Source organism: Prionailurus viverrinus, chromosome D2 (assembly GCF_022837055.1).
Source record: "Prionailurus viverrinus isolate Anna chromosome D2, UM_Priviv_1.0, whole genome shotgun sequence".
Taxonomy (NCBI): domain Eukaryota; kingdom Metazoa; phylum Chordata; class Mammalia; order Carnivora; family Felidae; genus Prionailurus; species Prionailurus viverrinus.
Window position 1 is genome coordinate 19,334,286 of NC_062571.1, and position 8,096 is coordinate 19,342,381.

At 73.2% G+C, this 8,096-nt stretch overlaps 6 non-coding genes across 6 annotated transcripts; all 6 read left to right on the forward strand.

The window, feature by feature from the left end:
• The first annotated feature begins 1,042 nt into the window (after window positions 1-1,042).
• Window positions 1,043-1,161, forward strand: LOC125148549 (5S ribosomal RNA). Its single transcript, XR_007145627.1, has one exon. It is a non-coding gene; the product is annotated as a 5S ribosomal RNA (ribosomal RNA).
• Window positions 1,162-2,329: 1,168 nt separating this feature from the next.
• LOC125148550 (5S ribosomal RNA) lies at window positions 2,330-2,448 on the forward strand. The gene has a single exon (XR_007145628.1). It is a non-coding gene; the product is annotated as a 5S ribosomal RNA (ribosomal RNA).
• Window positions 2,449-3,617: 1,169 nt separating this feature from the next.
• LOC125148551 (5S ribosomal RNA) lies at window positions 3,618-3,736 on the forward strand. The gene has a single exon (XR_007145629.1). It is a non-coding gene; the product is annotated as a 5S ribosomal RNA (ribosomal RNA).
• A 1,182-nt stretch (window positions 3,737-4,918) lies between these two features.
• On the forward strand, window positions 4,919-5,037 carry LOC125148552 (5S ribosomal RNA). Its single transcript, XR_007145630.1, has one exon. It is a non-coding gene; the product is annotated as a 5S ribosomal RNA (ribosomal RNA).
• A 1,170-nt stretch (window positions 5,038-6,207) lies between these two features.
• Window positions 6,208-6,326, forward strand: LOC125148553 (5S ribosomal RNA). The gene has a single exon (XR_007145631.1). It is a non-coding gene; the product is annotated as a 5S ribosomal RNA (ribosomal RNA).
• A 1,185-nt stretch (window positions 6,327-7,511) lies between these two features.
• Window positions 7,512-7,630, forward strand: LOC125148554 (5S ribosomal RNA). The gene has a single exon (XR_007145632.1). It is a non-coding gene; the product is annotated as a 5S ribosomal RNA (ribosomal RNA).
• Window positions 7,631-8,096: the final 466 nt, after the last annotated feature.

Below are 8,096 nucleotides of genomic sequence, written 5' to 3' on the forward strand. Positions count from 1 at the left end.
CACTGCTCCCTCAGCTCCTCCCGGGCCGGCAAAGCGGCCTGGCCTGGCCTGGCCTGGCCTAGCCTAGCCTGGCCCCGCCCCGCTTCGCCCCGCCCCGCCCCGCCCCGCCCCCCGAGCCCGCACACCGCACACCCCACGGCACTTCACAAGGGGTCCGCTCGCCGCTCCCCGCTCCCCACTGCCCGCACCAGGCTAAATCCCACTGCACCGGCTGGAAGCCACGCCCCAGCTTTGCACCTTTGCTGACACTGCACCCGCACGCACGGAGGGGTGGGGGGGTGCGGTGAGGGCGGGACCGGGGGCTGGCGCCTGGGGACTGGAGGGTGGGGGCTGGCTGGGTGGATACAAGAACCCAGGAGCGGGCGGGGAGGGCGGGGCAGCGAGACCCCACACTCGGACTCCGCCACGGGCCTGGGCTCCCTGGGTCCCGGACCTCTTCCCTCCCTCGAGCCCTCATCCCCAGGGCCCCCGGCGTTTGGCGAGGCCCAGCTAGGGCAGCGGGCTCGGGCTGGTGATGTTCTCTGGGGGCGCTGGGGCCTCCGGGGTGGCTTTGCACCAGGTGGGGCGGACGGGAATGAAAGGCGGGGGGGTTGGGGGGGCTGGCTGCGCTCGCCCTGGGACTGGGGAGGAGGCGCTGAGAACCCGGCGGGGTGTGGGAGGGGGGGCCCAGAAGGAAAGGCCGGCCGGATGCCCCACGCTCGCTTCCACCCTCTTCCCAGTGAGCGGCCCGACGTGGTGCGGTGCGGTGCGATCCGGTGCGGTGCGGTGCGGGATGGAAGCGGAGGCGGGCGTGGGGCCAAGCCGGGAGCAGCGTGCAAGAGTCCCGGGATCGGTGAAGGCCGGGGCTTGCGCCACAGCGCCTTGCCAGGGTCCTCTTGCGCCGCCTCCGCCACCCGCCCGGGGCCCGCGGCGGAGGGCGGCGGCAGCCAGGCAGGCAGGCAGGCAGGTAGGCAGGCAGGCGCGTGCATGGGTGAAGCGCGGCACCCGCTGGGCTTGGGACGCGTGGAGCAGGCTCTTGAGGCGCCCAGCGGCAGCCGCCGGCGTCTACGGCCATACCACCCTGAACGCGCCCGATCTCGTCTGATCTCGGAAGCTAAGCAGGGTCGGGCCTGGTTAGTACTTGGATGGGAGACCGCCTGGGAATACCGGGTGCTGTAGGCTTTTGCCTTTTGCCTTTTGCCTCTGGCCTCCTTGACCTCTCCTTTGGCGCCCGCCGCCCCTCCCCCCTCCCTCCGTGTGTCCCTCTCTCGCCGGGGAGCGCGTCTCCTGGGGCCAAACACACCCCGCCCACTGCTCCCTCAGCTCCTCCCGGGCCGGCAAAGCGGCCTGGCCTGGCCTGGCCTGGCCTAGCCTAGCCTGGCCCCGCCCCGCTTCGCCCCGCCCCGCCCCGCCCCGCCCCCCGAGCCCGCACACCGCACACCCCACGGCACTTCACAAGGGGACCGCTCGCCGCTCCCCGCTCCCCACTGCCCGCACCAGGCTAAATCCCACTGCACCGGCTGGAAGCCACGCCCCAGCTTTGCACCTTTGCTGACACTGCACCCGCACGCACGGAGGGGTGGGGGGGTGCGGTGAGGGCGGGACCGGGGGCTGGCGCCTGGGGACTGGAGGGTGGGGGCTGGCTGGGTGGATACAAGAACCCAGGAGCGGGCGGGGAGGGCGGGGCAGCGAGACCCCACACTCGGACTCCGCCACGGGCCTGGGCTCCCTGGGTCCCGGACCTCTTCCCTCCCTCGAGCCCTCATCCCCAGGGCCCCCGGCGTTTGGCGAGGCCCAGCTAGGGCAGCGGGCTCGGGCTGGTGATGTTCTCTGGGGGCGCTGGGGCCTCCGGGGTGGCTTTGCACCAGGTGGGGCGGACGGGAATGAAAGGCGGGGGGGTTGGGGGGGCTGGCTGCGCTCGCCCTGGGACTGGGGAGGAGGCGCTGAGAACCCGGCGGGGTGTGGGGGGGGGGCCCAGAAGGAAAGGCCGGCCGGATGCCCCACGCTCGCTTCCACCCTCTTCCCAGTGAGCGGCCCGACGTGGTGCGGTGCGGTGCGATCCGGTGCGGTGCGGTGCGGGATGGAAGCGGAGGCGGGCGTGGGGCCAAGCCGGGAGCAGCGTGCAAGAGTCCCGTGATCGGTGAAGGCCGGGGCTTGCGCCACAGCGCCTTGCCAGGGTCCTCTTGCGCCGCCTCCGCCACCCGCCCGGGGCCCGCGGCGGAGGGCGGCGGCAGCCAGGCAGGCAGGCAGGCAGGTAGGCAGGCAGGCGCGTGCATGGGTGAAGCGCGGCACCCGCTGGGCTTGGGACGCGTGGAGCAGGCTCTTGAGGCGCCCAGCGGCAGCCGCCGGCGTCTACGGCCATACCACCCTGAACGCGCCCGATCTCGTCTGATCTCGGAAGCTAAGCAGGGTCGGGCCTGGTTAGTACTTGGATGGGAGACCGCCTGGGAATACCGGGTGCTGTAGGCTTTTGCCTTTTGCCTTTTGCCTCTGGCCTCCTTGACCTCTCCTTTGGCGCCCGCCGCCCCTCCCCCCTCCCTCCGTGTGTCCCTCTCTCCCCGGGGAGCGCGTCTCCTGGGGCCAAACACACCCCGCCCACTGCTCCCTCAGCTCCTCCCGGGCCGGCAAAGCGGCCTGGCCTGGCCTGGCCTGGCCTAGCCTAGCCTGGCCCCGCCCCGCTTCGCCCCGCCCCGCCCCGCCCCGCCCCCCGAGCCCGCACACCGCACACCCCACGGCACTTCACAAGGGGTCCGCTCGCCGCTCCCCGCTCCCCACTGCCCGCACCAGGCTAAATCCCACTGCACCGGCTGGAAGCCACGCCCCAGCTTTGCACCTTTCCTGACACTGCACCCGCACGCACGGAGGGGTGGGGGGGTGCGGTGAGGGCGGGACCGGGGGCTGGCGCCTGGGGACTGGAGGGTGGGGGCTGGCTGGGTGGATACAAGAACCCAGGAGCGGGCGGGGAGGGCGGGGCAGCGAGACCCCACACTCGGACTCCGCCACGGGCCTGGGCTCCCTGGGTCCCGGACCTCTTCCCTCCCTCGAGCCCTCATCCCCAGGGCCCCCGGCGTTTGGCGAGGCCCAGCTAGGGCAGCGGGCTCGGGCTGGTGATGTTCTCTGGGGGCGCTGGGGCCTCCGGGGTGGCTTTGCACCAGGTGGGGCGGACGGGAATGAAAGGCGGGGGGGTTGGGGGGGCTGGCTGCGCTCGCCCTGGGACTGGGGAGGAGGCGCTGAGAACCCGGCGGGGTGTGGGAGGGGGGGCCCAGAAGGAAAGGCCGGCCGGATGCCCCACGCTCGCTTCCACCCTCTTCCCAGTGAGCGGCCCGACGTGGTGCGGTGCGGTGCGATGCGGTGCGGTGCGGTGCGGGATGGAAGCGGAGGCGGGCGTGGGGCCAAGCCGGGAGCAGCGTGCAAGAGTCCCGGGATCGGTGAAGGCCGGGGCTTGCGCCACAGCGCCTTGCCAGGGTCCTCTTGCGCCGCCTCCGCCACCCGCCCGGGGCCCGCGGCGGAGGGCGGCGGCAGCCAGGCAGGCAGGCAGGCAGGTAGGCAGGCAGGCGCGTGCATGGGTGAAGCGCGGCACCCGCTGGGCTTGGGACGCGTGGAGCAGGCTCTTGAGGCGCCCAGCGGCAGCCGCCGGCGTCTACGGCCATACCACCCTGAACGCGCCCGATCTCGTCTGATCTCGGAAGCTAAGCAGGGTCGGGCCTGGTTAGTACTTGGATGGGAGACCGCCTGGGAATACCGGGTGCTGTAGGCTTTTGCCTTTTGCCTTTTGCCTCTGGCCTCCTTGACCTCTCCTTTGGCGCCCGCCGCCCCTCCCCCCTCCCTCCGTGTGTCCCTCTCTCCCCGGGGAGCGCGTCTCCTGGGGCCAAACACACCCCGCCCACTGCTCCCTCAGCTCCTCCCGGGCCGGCAAAGCGGCCTGGCCTGGCCTGGCCTGGCCTGGCCTAGCCTAGCCTGGCCCCGCCCCGCTTCGCCCCGCCCCGCCCCGCCCCGCCCCCCGAGCCCGCACACCGCACACCCCACGGCACTTCACAAGGGGTCCGCTCGCCGCTCCCCGCTCCCCACTGCCCGCACCAGGCTAAATCCCACTGCACCGGCTGGAAGCCACGCCCCAGCTTTGCACCTTTCCTGACACTGCACCCGCACGCACGGAGGGGTGGGGGGGTGCGGTGAGGGCGGGACCGGGGGCTGGCGCCTGGGGACTGGAGGGTGGGGGCTGGCTGGGTGGATACAAGAACCCAGGAGCGGGCGGGGAGGGCGGGGCAGCGAGACCCCACACTCGGACTCCGCCACGGGCCTGGGCTCCCTGGGTCCCGGACCTCTTCCCTCCCTCGAGCCCTCATCCCCAGGGCCCCCGGCGTTTGGCGAGGCCCAGCTAGGGCAGCGGGCTCGGGCTGGTGATGTTCTCTGGGGGCGCTGGGGCCTCCGGGGTGGCTTTGCACCAGGTGGGGCGGACGGGAATGAAAGGCGGGGGGGTTGGGGGGGCTGGCTGCGCTCGCCCTGGGACTGGGGAGGAGGCGCTGAGAACCCGGCGGGGTGTGTGGGGGGGGGGGGCCCAGAAGAAAGGCCGGCCGGATGCCCCACGCTCGCTTCCACCCTCTTCCCAGTGAGCGGCCCGACGTGGTGCGGTGCGGTGCGATGCGGTGCGGTGCGGTGCGGTGCGGGATGGAAGCGGAGGCGGGCGTGGGGCCAAGCCGGGAGCAGCGTGCAAGAGTCCCGGGATCGGTGAAGGCCGGGGCTTGCGCCACAGCGCCTTGCCAGGGTCCTCTTGCCGCCGCCTCCGCCACCCGCCCGGGGCCCGCGGCGGAGGGCGGCGGCAGCCAGGCAGGCAGGCAGGCAGGTAGGCAGGCAGGCGCGTGCATGGGTGAAGCGCGGCACCCGCTGGGCTTGGGACGCGTGGAGCAGGCTCTTGAGGCGCCCAGCGGCAGCCGCCGGCGTCTACGGCCATACCACCCTGAACGCGCCCGATCTCGTCTGATCTCGGAAGCTAAGCAGGGTCGGGCCTGGTTAGTACTTGGATGGGAGACCGCCTGGGAATACCGGGTGCTGTAGGCTTTTGCCTTTTGCCTTTTGCCTCTGGCCTCCTTGACCTCTCCTTTGGCGCCCGCCGCCCCTCCCCCCTCCCTCCGTGTGTCCCTCTCTCCCCGGGGAGCGCGTCTCCTGGGGCCAAACACACCCCGCCCACTGCTCCCTCAGCTCCTCCCGGGCCGGCAAAGCGGCCTGGCCTGGCCTGGCCTGGCCTAGCCTAGCCTGGCCCCGCCCCGCTTCGCCCCGCCCCGCCCCGCCCCGCCCCCCGAGCCCGCACACCGCACACCCCACGGCACTTCACAAGGGGTCCGCTCGCCCGCTCCCCGCTCCCCACTGCCCGCACCAGGCTAAATCCCACTGCACCGGCTGGAAGCCACGCCCCAGCTTTGCACCTTTGCTGACACTGCACCCGCACGCACGGAGGGGTGGGGGGGTGCGGTGAGGGCGGGACCGGGGGCTGGCGCCTGGGGACTGGAGGGTGGGGGCTGGCTGGGTGGATACAAGAACCCAGGAGCGGGCGGGGAGGGCGGGGCAGCGAGACCCCACACTCGGACTCCGCCACGGGCCTGGGCTCCCTGGGTCCCGGACCTCTTCCCTCCCTCGAGCCCTCATCCCCAGGGCCCCCGGCGTTTGGCGAGGCCCAGCTAGGGCAGCGGGCTCGGGCTGGTGATGTTCTCTGGGGGCGCTGGGGCCTCCGGGGTGGCTTTGCACCAGGTGGGGCGGACGGGAATGAAAGGCGGGGGGGTTGGGGGGGCTGGCTGCGCTCGCCCTGGGACTGGGGAGGAGGCGCTGAGAACCCGGCGGGGTGTGGGAGGGGGGGCCCAGAAGGAAAGGCCGGCCGGATGCCCCACGCTCGCTTCCACCCTCTTCCCAGTGAGCGGCCCGACGTGGTGCGGTGCGGTGCGATCCGGTGCGGTGCGGTGCGGGATGGAAGCGGAGGCGGGCGTGGGGCCAAGCCGGGAGCAGCGTGCAAGAGTCCCGGGATCGGTGAAGGCCGGGGCTTGCGCCACAGCGCCTTGCCAGGGTCCTCTTGCGCCGCCTCCGCCACCCGCCCGGGGCCCGCGGCGGAGGGCGGCGGCAGCCAGGCAGGCAGGCAGGCAGGTAGGCAGGCAGGCGCGTGCATGGGTGAAGCGCGGCACCCGCTGGGCTTGGGACGCGTGGAGCAGGCTCTTGAGGCGCCCAGCGGCAGCCGCCGGCGTCTACGGCCATACCACCCTGAACGCGCCCGATCTCGTCTGATCTCGGAAGCTAAGCAGGGTCGGGCCTGGTTAGTACTTGGATGGGAGACCGCCTGGGAATACCGGGTGCTGTAGGCTTTTGCCTTTTGCCTTTTGCCTCTGGCCTCCTTGACCTCTCCTTTGGCGCCCGCCGCCCCTCCCCCCTCCCTCCGTGTGTCCCTCTCTCCCCCGGGGAGCGCGTCTCCTGGGGCCAAACACACCCCGCCCACTGCTCCCTCAGCTCCTCCCGGGCCGGCAAAGCGGCCTGGCCTGGCCTGGCCTGGCCTGGCCTAGCCTAGCCTGGCCCCGCCCCGCTTCGCCCCGCCCCGCCCCGCCCCGCCCCCCGAGCCCGCACACCGCACACCCCACGGCACTTCACAAGGGGTCCGCTCGCCGCTCCCCGCTCCCCACTGCCCGCACCAGGCTAAATCCCCACTGCACCGGCTGGAAGCCACGCCCCAGCTTTGCACCTTTCCTGACACTGCACCCGCACGCACGGAGGGGTGGGGGGGTGCGGTGAGGGCGGGACCGGGGGCTGGCGCCTGGGGACTGGAGGGTGGGGGCTGGCTGGGTGGATACAAGAACCCAGGAGCGGGCGGGGAGGGCGGGGCAGCGAGACCCCACACTCGGACTCCGCCACGGGCCTGGGCTCCCTGGGTCCCGGACCTCTTCCCTCCCTCGAGCCCTCATCCCCAGGGCCCCCGGCGTTTGGCGAGGCCCAGCTAGGGCAGCGGGCTCGGGCTGGTGATGTTCTCTGGGGGCGCTGGGGCCTCCGGGGTGGCTTTGCACCAGGTGGGGCGGACGGGAATGAAAGGCGGGGGGGTTGGGGGGGCTGGCTGCGCTCGCCCTGGGACTGGGGAGGAGGCGCTGAGAACCCGGCGGGGTGTGTGGGGGGGGGGGGCCCAGAAGGAAAGGCCGGCCGGATGCCCCACGCTCGCTTCCACCCTCTTCCCAGTGAGCGGCCCGACGTGGTGCGGTGCGGTGCGATGCGGTGCGGTGCGGTGCGGTGCGGGATGGAAGCGGAGGCGGGCGTGGGGCCAAGCCGGGAGCAGCGTGCAAGAGTCCCGGGATCGGTGAAGGCCGGGGCTTGCGCCACAGCGCCTTGCCAGGGTCCTCTTGCGCCGCCTCCGCCACCCGCCCGGGGGCCCGCGGCGGAGGGCGGCGGCAGCCAGGCAGGCAGGCAGGCAGGTAGGCAGGCAGGCGCGTGCATGGGTGAAGCGCGGCACCCGCTGGGCTTGGGACGCGTGGAGCAGGCTCTTGAGGCGCCCAGCGGCAGCCGCCGGCGTCTACGGCCATACCACCCTGAACGCGCCCGATCTCGTCTGATCTCGGAAGCTAAGCAGGGTCGGGCCTGGTTAGTACTTGGATGGGAGACCGCCTGGGAATACCGGGTGCTGTAGGCTTTTGCCTTTTGCCTTTTGCCTCTGGCCTCCTTGACCTCTCCTTTGGCGCCCGCCGCCCCTCCCCCCTCCCTCCGTGTGTCCCTCTCTCCCCGGGGAGCGCGTCTCCTGGGGCCAAACACACCCCGCCCACTGCTCCCTCAGCTCCTCCCGGGCCGGCAAAGCGGCCTGGCCTGGCCTGGCCTGGCCTAGCCTAGCCTGGCCCCGCCCCGCTTCGCCCCGCCCCGCCCCGCCCCGCCCCCCGAGCCCGCACACCGCACACCCCACGGCACTTCACAAGGGGTCCGCTCGCCGCTCCCCGCTCCCCACTGCCCGCACCAGGCTAAATCCCACTGCACCGGCTGGAAGCCACGCCCCAGCTTTGCACCTTTGCTGACACTGCACCCGCACGCACGGAGGGGTGGGGGGGTGCGGTGAGGGCGGGACCGGGGGCTGGCGCCTGGGGACTGGAGGGTGGGGGCTGGCTGGG